Source organism: Arachis stenosperma, unplaced genomic scaffold (genome assembly GCF_014773155.1).
Source record: "Arachis stenosperma cultivar V10309 unplaced genomic scaffold, arast.V10309.gnm1.PFL2 arast.V10309.gnm1.Scaffold_100071, whole genome shotgun sequence".
In the NCBI taxonomy this organism is placed as follows: domain Eukaryota; kingdom Viridiplantae; phylum Streptophyta; class Magnoliopsida; order Fabales; family Fabaceae; genus Arachis; species Arachis stenosperma.
Genome location: NW_026651381.1, coordinates 186,704 through 203,287, shown reverse-complemented (window position 1 = coordinate 203,287; position 16,584 = coordinate 186,704).

Below are 16,584 nucleotides of genomic sequence, written 5' to 3'. Positions count from 1 at the left end.
ATGTTGGAAAAGAACCTTGAAGTGAAAGTCGGGAAAGAGCTTTATTTAAGTATTCATATTGGTAAAGCAAGTAGGCTGGGCTGAACCCAAGTCTGATTGATGTCAGTGTTACCCGTCCTAAAAAGAAGAAGAAAAGTATATTGTTGGATAATTGGCAAACATTAAAACGAATTTTCGCTAACTGAATTAATTGGAAGAGCTCGTTATATCGGAGTCAGAAGCGAAGGCGAAGGGGAATCTGATATCCCTTCAAGCCCTGGCAAAGGATCGATCTTGAAGCCCCTATTTACTAATTACTAATGAGACCTACTCGGCCTACCGCCTAACTTACTAGCGGACTGCCCCAACCCCAATCCAAAACCCATACCTTCCATCAACCCTGGAAAAGGGCTTGAGGCTACCTTTCCGGTGGAGAAGTCACTATTCGTAGCTATTGACCTCTCCTTCAAGTGATCTGGCATCAAAGGAAGAAGCTTCATCCCGAGTTGAAAGACTCTTTTGAACAGGCAGACTTGCAGGAGCAGCTACTTCTTCATCCGTAGAAAGAAAAGGAATTTGTCTTGAATCACAGAGGAAGGACAATATCACAACTGATAATGCTAGAACTACTAACTAGCTATCTAGCAGTAGTGAAGATATGCGAAAAAGGGAGAATGCGCTACATCGGATCTTGCTGTAGTTGATGAAAGAGCTGTAGTGAAAGAGTGAAAGGCCAATAACAGGATCTTTCATAAGTGAATCTGAATACCTTTACATCTTTCTATTCACCTTTAATAAAGCGAGCAGTGGCTATCAAAAGACCTAATCCGTCCCTTCCCCACTCTTTATTGGTTCGTTTCGTAGGAATAGAGTAGTAAAAGTAAAAGAAAAAGGGTTTGACCATTTCAGGTCGTAGATGGCAGGTCACCTACCAGTGTCTTAGATTTTGTGCCTTGACCTTTCGGGTCTCGCTAATCCCAGTTGGAAAAAAAGCAATAGGAATCCGCCCCCTAATTACTAGACCATTCCTGCTTCTTTCTCTTGTCCCTACCCATATAGGAAAAGAGCTTTCTCACAAAGATTGATTGGAAGACCCATAGCTTGAGAATTCCCCAGTCGTTGTTTGAGCTTTTCCAACTAGCTATGCGCTAAATAAGCCCTCCCTAACCTATAGCAAGAGTAGTGCTACTAAGCGAAGGCGAAGGAGGAAGTTTAGATTGGGACTTTCTCTTGCCTTGTTCTTATGCCTATTGGTGAATCAGATGTTCTTCCCCCAGCCAAGACTGATTAGCGAGAGTTGTCGCATATCCGCTTGAATAAGCTCACTCTTGGTTAGCTATGAACACAGAGTGAAGAATCGCTAAGGCCAATCATTCCTTAGTCTATCCTATATCCTATGGCTATTCTAGCTGGGATATTCTCTCTATTAAAGCATATAGGAATCTGAGGTAATATCGTATAAGTATAGTCAACAATCCTTTGGTTCCATTCGTTCGCTTACATCGTGGGAAGAAAAGAGATGCGTGCCGGGGGTCGAAGCCTTCTATCAATCGCATGCAGGTCTATCATCTTTAGGCAGTCGCATACTCGAGTGGATTGCCCTATGTATCAGACCAAGAACCGAATTCCCCAACAGGAGCTCTTGGTCTACTACTAGGGATTCCAAATCCACCATAACATCTGACTTTATATGAGGAGGAGGTAGAGCAATAGCTTGGGTTGACCCTCTTAATGAAGATCGATCCGGCAGAGGAGAAGTAGATCCATTCAAGTCCAAAGCAAGGTGGAAAGTCTCAATTCAATGCTGCGGTTGATGACCGTAGCAATAGTCAAAGGCACTGGAGGGAAGCCGCTGGGGAGGTGGCTTATGCTGTTGAAAGCCTAGCTCATCCTAGCATGGCATATCTGTATCCCCTGAGAATTATCATTCCTATTCGATATCATGAATAGGTCTGCCTGTCAACCATTTCTATATGCGAGATGGAGGGCTGCTTTGGTTTGGAGCTATTCCCATTAGGCTGCTTTCTCCTCGCCTTGTCGATATAGCGCATCTTTTTCCCACAGTCCTATTTTCATTTTCGTAGGGGGAATCCTTCTTTTATGAAAGAGAATGCGATCCACTCGTCAATTTGGGCATGAGCTCAGGTTCGTTTTTTCTGTCCACTCCTGTCCTGTGTGGTAGGCTCCCCATGTTCTATCAAGTAGTCCTTCTTGTCCTCTTCGGTCAATCGACATTCATCTGAGCTTGCTTTTTCAAAAAGATGAGGTTCTCACTACCAGCCCCTCATTCATCTGCGTGGGACCCCTATGATCACCTCCACAAGAAAGTGAGGGATTCCTAATCATCTCTTGAATTGGGTCTTTCTCTCTTTGATCCCGATCCTGAAAGCTCTAGAATCCTATTGAAGGGGAAAGCTATCTTTTGGTGTCTTCCTTGTAGACTAAGTCGTTGGACTCCCTCTTAGAAGTTAGCTTGCCTTTGTATATATTGAACTTTCTTCTGGCTTGGACTTTCGAGGTGCGTATGCTTTGATCCTACTTCGAGTCTTATTCCTAAGCTTAACCTCGTAGAAATTCTCTTGCTTAGAGCTTTGTACTCCTTTCCAAAGCATCGGGGAAGTGGGACTAAATCCTAGTTTTCAGCATAAGTCAGATTGTGAGGCTAAATCACTGGTTTTTGAGGTAGATTCTTTCGCGCATCCAGGATCTGAAATCTCCTTTTTACAGTCTAGCTCTTTCAACGATTCCCCCGAAATCGAATTCTTTTTCAATGCAGAGTGCTCTCAGAGGCTGGGATTAATAGCCATCTTTCGTACATTTCATTGTGTATGTATATACAAAAGAGCTCTTTCTTTCTTCAGTTGATCGCAGCCCAATCAATAGAGAGCCTAGCCCGAGAGACGAGTTCCCCAAACCGCTCATCTGTCTTCCGCTTCATTCATAGCTATCTCCTCTGTCCGCTTTGAGTTTTTAGGAAGCTAGGAGTGTTCTCAAAGGAGACAGAGTCAACAAGTATCTTTCTTTCTTATGGACCTAAGCTTATAACTAGTAAGAGCCTTCATTACCTATCTTTCCCAACCTATGAGGATGTACAAAGCATGGATCCAACCTTATCCTTATGAGCTGCACGCTCTCTCTGGGCTTCTACTACTGTATGTGATTTCTTCTCACTATAGACTTGAGTATCTAAACCGGACAGACCTCCTAGTTACAAGGAAACAACCTATTTTTAGGCTTTAGCTGATAATGGGCCTCTTGCCTTCCAATCTGTATTGTTGTTATAGAATGTAATTCTATAGTATCCATGACTTCAAATAAATGGTTTTCGACTTGCTTGAACTGCTAGAAAGCAGGGCTAATGGATTGAAGCCTTCGGACAAGATTTCTTCATAAATGAACAAACAAAGGAATGGATTCTCCACAACAGCCAAGAATCCGGGAATGGAATAGGTGTAATAGCCCCGCAGGGTCAGTCAAGTGAGGGTGGGGTTCCCGAGCGATAGAGGACTACAGTATACTAGTAATAGACTTTCTACTATTAGTCTTGAAAGCAAGGCACTTACCCACAGGTGTGGGGAAGTGACGATAGTAGCTGTTTCAGTCCTGTGGTAGGCCGTAGTACCTAAAAGCGTAGGGGGCAAAGGCTTCCCCAGTCCCTTAGGTTGGAGGGAGTGCTTCACGGGTGTGGAGCACGACCGGGGCAGGGTTGTTAACTCTTTCGCTGCCGACGCTCAGGGACCCTATCAGTAGAGCTACAGGAATCGAAGAAGTTTAAGTCAATGCCGTAGAGAATATAAGAAGCAACTTGAGCTGCGAAAAAAGTATCCATAAAGGCTGCGCAGCTACGAAGGCAACCACTCTTGACGCCTTCGTTACTAATACCTTGAAAAGAAATCTGAGGAAAAGCAACAGTCTATAGTCTAAGATGATGTAGCTATCTCAAAGCCCTTAATGAATCTATTCAGCTAGGCCTTGGGAAGAAAGTTATCTTCTAGTTAGACCTCAGGATTAGCTTGTTCGTGGGATTGAGAGACTGATAGTTAGTCTTCAATAGTCGTCGTTGTAGGCTTAGAAATTATAGACTTTATCTTAAGGATTTGATGTAGCTTTTAGAGAATTCCCATAGGCAGACAGACATGCCACTACTTAGAAGGCTCAGACAGGCCAGCCCTGACTTCAGCTGTTAAGGGAGAGAAGTCATTCGAAAAAGTGTTAAGGCCGTCCTGCATAAAGCAATACAAGCCCTTCAGAAGGCAGATGATCAGTCTATATCGATTGGTATTGCCGTCCTGTCCTTTGCCAGGAAGTAAGAAGCCTAGACCACAGACTGACTAATACCGATTTATTAGCCCCCTCCAGCATCAGATAAGGCAGGAAATGAAGTAGAATATCTTTCCTTCTGAGTCACAGCCCTAGGAAGATGAGACCTAATTATCAGCCTAAGATTTTGGACTCTGATAGCCTTTTCTCTTACTTAAGCCTGCCTGAGATCAGCTCTTACATATTCCCCCAATCCTGTGAGAGATAAGCGGGAAGTCTGACTAAAGCCTTAAAGAAGCTGCTGACTGAGCAAATGAAGTAGGCTCCGAAAAGTCCTATCTTTCTAATCCAAGAAAAGTGACTTCTCTTCCTCTCTTTTTTCGTTACAGTCTTTTCCCTGAAGTAAGTTCACTAGTCGAACTGGATACAAGGTATAACGGAAGACAGATAAGGCAACCAGAGCTACTTTAGCAACTTGACTCTTTACTTTCTATTAGTCCTTAGTGCTGCATCTGAAAAGCTAGGAAAGAATGAAATTTCGTATGTTGACGGGGACTTCACTTTAATATTGATAAATGATAAAGCTCTGGAAGTCAGAGAGGGAAGAAAAGCAGTTCGAAAGAAAGAATCTTGCGGTGCTAGGCCTATTGATTATCAACCAAGTCCCGCTTAATCGATTCCAAGACAGTCTTAATCACGTACTAAAGCCTGGGGTGGTAACGTACTGAGTCAATGCCTAAGAAGATCATCCAATCAATTCCCCCGAAACTTAGGTAGGAAAGATAGATTATGGATTATGAGGATACTTGCTGGGGTGAAAGAGAGGGGAGAAAACAAGAAATCCGTCTTAATGCCTTCTGGGCTCTGACCTTGGAATCCATTACCAGTCTAAGGGATGATCTTACTACACTTGAGGAATTCATCAGTAGTCGTCTTTGAGTCAGTTGAAGTTGTGAGCTCATACCGGCTAATCTCTTCCTTAGCCCTATTACTCGCTTCTAAGGCCATTACAGCGGAAGCAAGGAAAAATGGAAGCACTGGAGGGTCGTCTGAAGAAAGGCAGGAAGATGACTACGACGGGATTGAACTCTAAGTCAGTCATTATCTTGAGTTCCCAGGGGAAGAAGAAAAGATCAATTAGTTGCGGGCGCGAAGAGCCCACCTCTTTCATTATTCCCACTTCGGAGGAAAGAAGTCATAGCTGCCTCAAGTCCTCTGTCTTTAAAGTGAAATAACAGAAGCCAAGCCAAGCCGGACGGAGCTAGCTTCAAACTCAGACTACTGCATCTAGAAAGAGAAGGCCAAATCCATGATCTGACTGAGTAAATGAAGTAGGATCTGAAAGCAATCCATTCTATTCCAATTTACTGGGCCTCATTAGTTGACTGAAGTCCTGGCTATTCTCTTGCTTACGGCTTTGAAAGCCTATTCTCTGACTCCTCTTCAAAGGCAAGAAAGAAAGCTATAAGTCCGACCAGATTACAAAGAGAGAGCGAAAGAGGCTAAGGCAAATGCCGACCTAATCCAAGACGGATCTATTTGATGTAGAAACTTCTAGACTTTGTGCCAAGAGTTCATTCCTTTACTGCTTAACTGGAGCCTACAGCCTTATATTCAATATCTATTCCTTACAGGGTAATCAAATCCTAATCCTCGGCTTCTGCCTGACTTGCTTATACTTTATCGGACTGGATGGGAACGGCAATCTCATAATAAGATATTTCGGCGGATGCCCTGGAACTCTATTCTACTTCATTTCCCCCAACCGTTTCTCGTACCTCTATGGAAACAGAATGGTTTCATGTTCTTTCATCGATTGGTTATTCCTCTCCGTTCGTATCTCTTTTTCCAATTGTGGTCTCAATGAGTTTACAAGATTGAATGGCCAATTCTCCTCCGGACCCTCGATTCGATTTCTATCTGTGTTTTCTCTTCCTCTGTTCTGTTCCACCTTGGCCGGGGGTGAGAATCGATCTGAATGCTAACATTTGATGGGCCACTTGAATTCCCCATGAAGAGAGATAAGGCCTGTGGCCAATGCCGCTAAGCAGCAGGAGCGGAGGGTTTCCAATGGCACCAGCACAGAGAATAACCTCAGCATGTTCACGTACAATTGCGTGGTGATACCTCCCCATTTGGTCACGGTAAACGAGACTCCAATTGCAGACTGCCTCTAACTTCTATGCTTATCAGCCAGCTGCTTCATATAGTGCTGAGCTTTGTGCAGGTACCAGACAGGAAGTTAAGAGCTGGCTAACTATAGACAGGAAGTGACTCCCAGCTGTGCTTCTAGCTTTCTTAACAGCCCTAGAAGAGAGAAAAGACAAGGAAAGATCCTCCCCAAAAAAGGGATCCAATATGGTCAATCCAGCTTATAGAAGAGTGGAACGAGCTTACAAGCAAGTAACTTCACTTCAAAGCGGGTTCCAAGTCCAAGGAAGTGGTTTGACTTTAAAGTGGATCGACTTCTTCTTATCTGGTATTTCCGGTAAGAGCTAGCCAACTCGGAAAAAGAAGGAGTTGCTAATCCTAATTAGAATAGGCTGTGGCACTTTCTCAAAGGGAATGATTGGACAAATATACCAAGAATATCTGTTTTGCGCAGAATCGGTACCAGTGCTAGTCAAGCAAGATTATGCTATCACCTTCCTTTACTTCGAAAAGAGCCTAAAAGGGTCACCATTAGAGAAACAGGTAATAATAACATCTAATAAGATGGTTACCCTTTAGTATTTCGGTCGCAGAGGTGATCTCTGACCATCATTTTAAGATAATAGGAGCGGAAGCCTTCCTTTATCTGATTGAGGGACAACCACCCTTCTAGTTATTAGTGGTAGTTTCCCTCGTTCTACTTTATAGGGAACTACGTTAGAGCTTTCCTTTCATGTAGCTAGTATTTACCCGGCCTTACGGACTTTAAAAGGAGCTAAATCCCCCTAGTATGTACGAGATTATGTACCTTCGATGGACATATTGTAAAAGGAGTGATCCGAGGGTTAGGACCACGAGCGTATAAGGCGTTTAATCGAATTAATCGAACTACGGCGGTTCCAGAGCTAACCCCCTAAATAAACTACTGCTCTGGTGTCTATAAGGCTGAAAACTATACAAAACTTTCACAATCCAAGGGTCTGCAAGAAAATCAATGGAATTTACAGATTCAGGATAGATGAAGAGAAGGACGACGATACTCGAAGACTTTCCACTTTCTGCCAAAGAGGGAACTACTCTCAAACGTGATAAAAGCCCTCTTTTCGGCACCTTCACGCTCCTTCTTTCAAAAGGGGTCGGGTCCAACCCGGGGGTTTTGCTTCTTCTTTCTCTTTCCCTTGGAGTGGAAGACTATTCAGATTAAGGCATTTAAGCAAAGTGCCCTTAGCCCTTACATGTCGTTTGAAGTTGGAGTGCCAGGAGGCTAGGGAATACGATCCAGCCGGAGGCAAAGTTTTATGCATGCGCAAGAGAAGTCGAAGGCATTAGTCTGTGCCAGTCCCTGCTCTGGTAGTTCTTCTTTCTCCTCTAATTGCTCTAGTATTGGATAGATCCCTTTAGTAAAGACTATTATAGATATTTAGTAACATATCTGAGAAGGAGGGAATGCAGTAAGGCTCTACCTTTCCTGTTGCTAAAGAGCTAATGAGTTACGTAGCTCATCTGAAGGAATGGAATGGCTGCAGCTGCAGTAGACCAGCTATTCGATTCGAGCTATAGAGAAAGGTCCAATTAGACCAAGGATCAGATAGACAACTGAGTTTCAAAAAGGGATAAAATCTCACTAGAACGTTCAAATCGGGTGGAAAAGAGCGGTTTAGTGGGGGAGTCCATTGCATCAAGAGTATAGAGATTGATTGGGCCCAAGGACCCTTTTAGCAAACCTGGAATATAGTTAACAAAGAGGTATCTAAGTTGCTCCTTTCTTCAGGCTTGGCGAGGGGGAGGGGATGAGTCAGGAAGTCCCAAGTAAGAAAGTAGATATATAAAGTAAGCATGATAGAAAGCTGGCCCAGGTGAAATCGTATCCCTTTTGATAGAGGTTCTAAATCCCCCAGGATATCTCGTAAGGAAAGCAAAATCAGAATATTCTAGACCTTGGTTAAGAGGAATAGATTTGAGATCAGGTATATACCTCTCAAGAAGACCAGGAAAAGACGATTTCATTTCGTAAATAACGTCTTTGACTGATTCGAGAGGGCCAGGGGTAATAATAGAGTCAAACAGTGACTTATCAATCTTCTTAGCTAAAGGTATTAACCTTGACACTGTGAAGAAAGACATGTACAACTGGATAACTAGATGATTACCCTCCCGTATCTTCCGTCTATGAAAAGATGGTATAATACGCGGTAGCCCTGACCTTGTTAGAGAGACAGCAGGAGATAGGTCTGAAGGGATAGAATCCCTTGCAACAAAACGTTGTAGACAGACTCTTGATTGCCTTAAATACAAAGCAAGAAAGAGCCAGCCAGATCGTTTCCCTAATCTCCTACAGGCCACCCAGAACAGATGTGCAGCTATACACTGCTCCTTTGTCAAACCATCTGTGAGTGATAACATCACGGTTTTAAATCGTGACATCATCACCCGGGAGCTTTCTAAGGCTCCCTGCCAAGAGACTTTGACGAGGTTTGGAAATCAAACTGAATATTTCATAATAACCAAATCACTCATTAAACCAAAGAGTCAATCGTCTCTACTCATCTCTATGGTCAGGATCTTGTCCGACCAAGGAATGGCACTTAGTGGTTCTAAGGACAGGTGTACTAGCAACCAACTAGCACAACTGCCCAGGTTGATCAATCATGCTTAAACTCTTAGGCTAACCATAGTCTTCAGAGTTACCACCGATTGATTGCCTGCTGGAGTCGAGTAGACGAATAATCACCGTCAAAAGACTGACAGCATATGAGGTCTTTGTTTTGTATCTCCTTACCGCCCTACTCGCAACTTGATTTTGACCATATCCCGTTCGGGGCTCTCTGGTCTAAATGCTCGAAATGAGCGATATTCACTCGGAACCTAGAGATTCAAACAGGCACAGGTCAACCAAAAGCATATTGCCGAGCTAAGGGATTTCTTGCTATTGTCCCCCCTACTGAGCCGTGGGGTCTTGCTTGGCTATGCCTCGGGAATTGGGCCTCTGGTTTTTGGTAGTACAGGGAACCCAGTTTCTGGGGGGCAACTATGGGAACGAGACTAAGTCCTCTCGAATGAAACCTGGCTTCGACCCGAAGCGATAGGTTTGGTCTACCACAGTAATGAAACCAGCGATGTTTCTGATGCTACTATCGAGACTTCCTTCATTGCCCATGTTCGTTACATTGCGTGGGCGATGTTTTCACAGCCAGCAGGGCTTAAAAAATCGATCTAAACTGGGGAAGTGTTTTCGCTCTCAAGCGCCCTAGTCGAACCAGATACGCCGATCCACGCCAGTGGCGAGCTAAGCGAGTGGAAAGCCTACCCATACCAGTATAGCTGCTTGGGCTTCCATCCCGGGATTGACTTCGTTCACCTACCGACACGAACAGCCGGGCTTCCCTTCCCGCCGAGAACTTGATTTCCAGTTTTCCTAGGCCTACATCCCTTAGTCCACGGATTAGCAAAGCTTGTCCGAAAGATGACTTCCCTTTGATCTGCTCATAGACGCAACAGCTGGGCATGAGATGTTCTCATTCATGGATGAGTATAGCGGCTATAACCAAATCAAGATGAACCCTGTGGATGCGGAAAAGACTGCCTTCTGAACTCCGAAAGGTAACAACTATTACACAGTGATGCCTTTTGGTTTAAAGAATGCTGGTGCTACTTATCAACGTGCTATGACTGCTATTTTTCATGATATGATGCATGAGGAATCTATAGACAAGAGCATCACGAACTCGAAAGAGCTAGCCTGCTAGTAGCATCCTACTATTGAGATTTATAGGCTTTAAAGCCAGTCAAAAAGCAAGTAAGTCAGCAGCAAGCAACCTAGTTTGATTGACTTACGAAGGCTTAAGTAAGGTTTAAGCTAGCTACTTGCTTGTTAAAGGTGCTTGCCCGCGGCTATTCGTAGATCTGGAGTTCTGCCCTATAGCCGATTGTGCGACTTTCAATCCTTAGCAGCGGGTATTAGGGGAGAGTGAGCCTATCTCATAGCTCTTACTTTGCTTTCTCAGGGCAGTCAAGATAGAATCCATTCGGCATGAAAAAGGCCCTTTTTCTTGGCTTAAAGAGTGGCATTTCCTTTAATCTTTACTATAATTGGATTTGAACTGGCTGGATTCCCGCCTGGCCCACCTATGGGATTAGAGCTTTGTCCTGAACCTTCTTTCCTGTTTGCCGGAGAGCCAGTCTTTTCGCTGGCTGGGCTTATAAGAAAGCCTCTTCTATCTATCTATTTATTTGAAATAAGTAATTCTGCTTCTCACTCTAGAACGACTCCAACCCCTTTGGATAGATAAACTTATTTTCGAGTGATCGGGAATTGCTCACTGTGGGATAGATAAACTGAAAAGAGAGTGAAAGAGATAACCTTAGTTAGTACACTCGAATCCTCATTAGAAGGAAAGGCAGAGTGGGCAGCCGCTGTTCCTTACTTAGTCAGTCTCAAGGGGCTTGCCTAAGCTTCAATCTATGATTCCATTCCTGTATAATCAACCTAGGTTCGTGCTGCTCTCTCAACGAGGTTTATTGCCAGCGATGCTCAAAGACGAATCGTTCCATCCTTGGAGGTGGAATAGTTGGTTAATAATTCACCTATTCTAGTTGGGGCTCCCGCTCCTGGCTCTTCATCCGCCTACGGAGTCTCTCTTGTATGAACGCGAAGACTCTATCATGGCATTGTGGATCCTCAATTCATTGCTTATCATCGGGTATGTCTTGGTCTAAAAGAAAGGGAGTCTAGTATACTTTGTGTTTCCCACTCATTGGCTGCTCGTACTAATGGACTCGATCCGTTATTAACATATTCGAGTAGATTGAGGCTTTCTTTTGGTCCAATCCAGTGGTAAGATATAGCTACAAGAAGACTCCAGTGTTCAAGGTAGAGAAAATGCAATTCCTACGCCTATACACGTGCTTAGGCCACTTCAATTGGTCGGAGAAGGGTTGCCGCAGGTGAGACCGGGGATGGCAATTATATAGAAAGATGCTTTTCCGCGTCCTCGTTAGTCCTGATTTCCTTTGATGGAGCAAGGGATTGCTGACCAAATCTACCGATCAAGATCGAAACAACAGGAGGACGCCCTTGGATCGATACCTTTGGACTTTGTCTGCTTTCGATTTGAATGGACGTGGAGTCGGGCGACTTCAATAAGAGCCGGCCAAAGCAAAAGAAAGAGAAAAGGAAGTCAGACTCACCTAGTTAGTATATAGATTTCGTGTCTAAGTTACTGATGATTCCGTAGAACTTGTGACAAAGGAGGGGGAACATTGCCTGAAGAAGTGGACAATAAAGAGGTGATGCCTTTATAGAGGAGGGTAGTTCAGGCAAGGATTGAGAGAGACGATTGAAGGAGAAGGCCCTCTAACAATATAATAAAGAGCCCCTACCTTGTCTATTTTCGTAGGTGAATCAAGTACAACAAGTAAGGTCAGGGTAGAGGATTTTGCTCTGCTATGCAGATCCACTAGACTAGGAAAGAAGTACGCATTGCTTACTTACTGTTTGATGTTTGAACGATTCTAGTAACTAGTAGCTAATCAAGTTGCTAGTATGGCGAGACAGGGGGAAGAAAGGGAGGAAAGCCGGGTGTGGCGGCAAGAAGGTCATAGCTCAACGAAAATCCATCCAGAAATGACATAGTAAGACTAATCAAGACAGTTGAATTTCTCAATCGAGAAATGAAAGTGTTCATATAAGCGTACTGAACGATTCTATCTATTACTTACGTCATTTCTTGTCGTCAGTCAGTCTTCATAAAGACAGTTGGCCGAGTCGAGACCCACTGCTCAAGTCTTCCTTTCCCCTTCGAACTTCACTATCTGACTATCGAGAATGAACTCGAATGTTAGAATAGGCTTAAAGAAGACAATTCCCCCTTTATCACTCTCTATCCACGGCCTTTGCTTTTTAAGTTTCTATTCGCCCTCACTCACAGGACGAAAAGACGACATTCTCTTACGGTGAGAACCCACCAGACTCGCCCACATGGCCCATTTCATGGTGAGCCGTAGGAAGGCATCTCACCTCTGGTATTACCAAAGGGCTCCACAAACAGTGCCTACCAAGCACAGGTGAAGGAATGAGGTTCCAATCTCATATGGGAGTTACAGACCCGCAGGGTAAACAGGAGTTCCGCTAAATGATACCGGCGCAAGGTCAGTCAATTCTTTCTTTAATTAGGATAGATCCCTAGTGCCATCGATTTTGCTCTTGGAAGAAGGGAAGTTTCATTTGCAAGAGTAGGCATAAGAGGTCTTGGAGTCGGCATTAGCCCCGTTGTTGGAGGAGGGCACTACCCAATAGTAGGTAGTTGTTAAGTAGCTCTTCTTAGTTCGAGTCGGTGCCGGTAGCTGTGAACTCTTCTTTCTCGATGGGAAGAATAGGGTTGGTGTGGCGTAGCCAAGTCAATGGACTTTCCTTTCTTGCTTGAATTTACTTCCTAAACCTCTTCCTGCTCATTGACTATTGGGATAACTTGAATATGACTATGTTAAGGTTTCAGATAACCGCCTCCCATTAGTGATTTCATACCAGTTGAAGGACCCACGAGCCTTCTCATTGAATCCAAGAACTAGAAGGGAGGAGTGAATACCCGGGGATTTGTAATAGGAGCAATTCCGTAGCTACCTTTCAACATATACTTAAAAAAAGAATATCAAATCCTACGCAATCCCAAACTCCTAACATGCCTTTTTAACGCATCTCTAGAAATGAGTTTGGTCAAAGGGTCAGCAACCATTTCATAGGTGGAGATATACTTCATAACCAAATGAAGTGAAGTCGGGTGTCTATGTAAGTATTTTTTCTACCACGGAACTTGAGATCCTTTGCATAAGCTATTGCAGCCGTGTTATCAGAATAGATCACAACGGCTTTATCTTCTATATATGTCCCGGAATATCCAAACTTTGCAAGAATCTCCTTAACCATATAGCCTCCATCACTGCAACTGAGCAGGCTACAAACTCAGATTCCATCATGGATAAGGATTTCCTTCTTTCTTACTACACCACGTAATGGCTCCTCCGCCAAGTATGAAGGTGTAGCCTTATTCAAATAGGGGGTGGGTTTTCTTTCATCCCTATCAGCAGACCCATCTGAATCACTATATCCAGTCAACTGAGATTTCCACGTTCAAGGTCAAAGCTAGTCGAACTAGAGCGGGAAGGATTGCAGCTAAGCTAGTTCATCCGCATCTGTTGTCGTAAGGTCTTGGTCCTTTAACATTAAAGATGGGCCGGAGTTAGCATGTGATTAGTTCGAGGCGCTAGCTTTACTAATTGGAGTAGGAGTGGTGGTACTTACTTTCGTTCTTTGGTGGTTTGTATCCATTCTGCTTTTGTTGAAGGAAGGAATAACGATTGGACTGCTCCCCCTGGCGTTAGGGGCAAATTCTTCACTAACAAGGCTAGCCTAGCGAAGTCACTTCCGGATTCACTTCTTTTTTTTTTGAGTGAAGTGCACACCCGCGTAAATGGATAGAGGCCATCCTATCAGTTCCATCTCGCATTGAGAAACCTGCCATTCGGAGTCAGTCTTTGGGACCGCCCAGCCTAGTAGTTGGTAAAGGTAGAAGGGGTTGGGTCATCGGACCTCCTTCAAAGGTTGGCGAAACGGGTTGCTAGTTGTGTATCGCCGCTCCATAAGTCCAGCCAGAAGAAGGCCATCCCCCTCACCTAAAAATCTCATAGAGTGAGATGGATCACTCAGATCTAGTCTTCATCGACATCCCGCTTGAGGGTCGGTACACTGAGGGTAAGAACGAACGCTTGATAGCTGCTCCAACTAATGGCATAAGTAAAGGTAAGAAATCTCATCTGACGAAGTGGAATTTCCCCTTCGGATCGAACCAAGACTAGTGGCAAACTGGTCATTTCATTTAGAAGAAGAAAGATTGGCACATAGCCAGTTATACCGTATTTCTTCCTGTGTCTGTGTCCTTTTTCGCTCATTGCTCGATTGACTCTAACCCAGAATGCTTTTACTGAATTCCATCATGCACTCCCAAACAATTCTTGCGAGAGGGTCGAAGCATTCCATTCCAGGTGAGCAGAAAGCGAAGTGTGCACGTATCCCAGCCCGAGCAACCAGGGAAAGGTATAGAAGACTAGCGCTTACAGCTCTAGGATGAGCAAATCTCAGCAGGATCAAAACTAGAGTCACTCAGGAATCAAGTCTAAAGGATTATGGTTCTGAAACCTTCTTCCCCGGTGATGAAATTCCTAATTTAGTTGTCTTTCCCGGAAGTTAGGAGGCAGAGCCTGAAAGCATCCTAAGACTAAAGACCCTACAGCAGCTCTTAAGTCCATTCTTGAAGTTGAAAGCAGGAGAAGCCAGTCATCTTCTACTTCTGACTAAGTTGCAGTCTAATAGGAAGTTAAAGTCTTCGTTAAATCCCATCTAGCTGAAGCAAAGCGAGATCCAGAGTTTACTTCAGGTGAGGCGGGCAAGGCAAATGCGGACCTGACTGAAGGCAGAAGCCCGATGTATTTAGATTATGATTTGACACGCCGTACCTGAGACAGAGAAAGCCGAGGAGAAGTCAGTCTCTTTAGTTACGGAAGCTGGAGCATTGAGAACTCTGAAGCCGGAGCAAGTTGTTCTATTATCTATTAGAAGTTAGACTCCAGTACTTAGCTTGATAAGTCTGCCGCATAGTAAGTTGTTACAAGCCAGGCAGGTAAATGGGCTTGCTCTTTGATTTGAAAGGATAATCAGATCCTGTAGCAGTTATAGGAGAAGGAGTAGCATCGAATCTTTCCGCTTCTTCACTGCACTCGTCTATAGAGGAAATAGAATCTTTATGGCTTTCGGAGATTCACTTTGCCTTCACTGACTATGACTCAATGGAAAACCCAGTTTTCGAAGTTAATGTGGGAAATTACACATTCTTACCTAAAGAGGAATTCAAATTGCCTAAAAGCACAACTGAAATCAAGTCTCTCTATTGAGCTCAAACCCCCGATGAACCCTTCACTGAGGAAAGCAAGCGTAAGAAAGAAGAAAATAACCCTTGGCCTAAAGTCCGGGAAAAAGCTAGCATGATTGTAGCAATCCCCGAAGCAAGGAAATCCGTCTTAGTGCCTTCCTTTATTCCCCAGAGAACTAGTCCTCGAACTATAGACAAGAGCATCACGAACTCGAAAGAGCTAGCCTGCTAGTAGCATCCTACTATTGAGATTTATAGGCTTTAAAGCCAGTCAAAAAGCAAGTAAGTCAGCAGCAAGCAACCTAGTTTGATTGACTTACGAAGGCAGAGAAAAACAACTCATTCCATGAGTCATGAAAGCAGTCTAAGCTGTAGGATCAAGCTTTCTTTCGAAAAAACCCTCTGTTCACGTCCGGATGTTGGTCTATAATTGATATCGAGAGATTCTTTTAGTGGTCCCATAGACCTTTAGTCTTTATGGACTTCCTTAAGCTATAGAATCCCGTAAGATATAGAATTCAGTATGGGACTACCTATTTGCAATCCCTGCTGGAGACATAGAAGCAGGATAAAATAAGTCATTATCTTTCTATTTAAGTACTTTTAGTGACTTTCCAAACCGGAGAAAGAGAAAACGTCAGTCTGACTGACGAAATGCCTTAACTATTTCGAATGAAGTTTGGGTGAGTGTTCTAAGAGCTAATTCATGTCAGTCTTTCACTCGCCCTTGAGGACTGCAAAGAGGATCTTACTGTAGACAGAAAGGAACCTTTGATAACAAGTCTTTCTATTGACTTACAGGGGAAATTGCATTGAAAGCAAAGAGAAGGCAAATTCCCTGAACTACTCAAGCTGCGGGGAAGACCTGCAAGCTAAGACCAAGAGAAGCCAGTTGTACCTCTCCTTATTCGACCTCCGCCCAGAAGAAGCCTGAAGTCTGACTTCGGAAGTTGCTGTTCTCACTGACTCCTCTATTTAAAGGTCTCCATAAGCCGTAGATGAAGGGATTTAATTCTTATTCCTTCTAGGGGATTCTATTACTACACCTTTATGGGATCCAACTGTAACTCCAAAGAAAGAAGTTCGAAGCAGGAAATCCGTCATAGGAATCAGTCCCCGAAGCCGTAAGTAACCCATTCTATTTAGAATTAGTGTTACACTAGACCGTCCTTGGAATAGAAAAGGAAATTCCAATCTCGGAGATTCTTCTCTATATCTCTTTTGGTGCATTCACTCCCGTCCGCTTATAAGAAAGTAAAAAGCAAGGAAAACA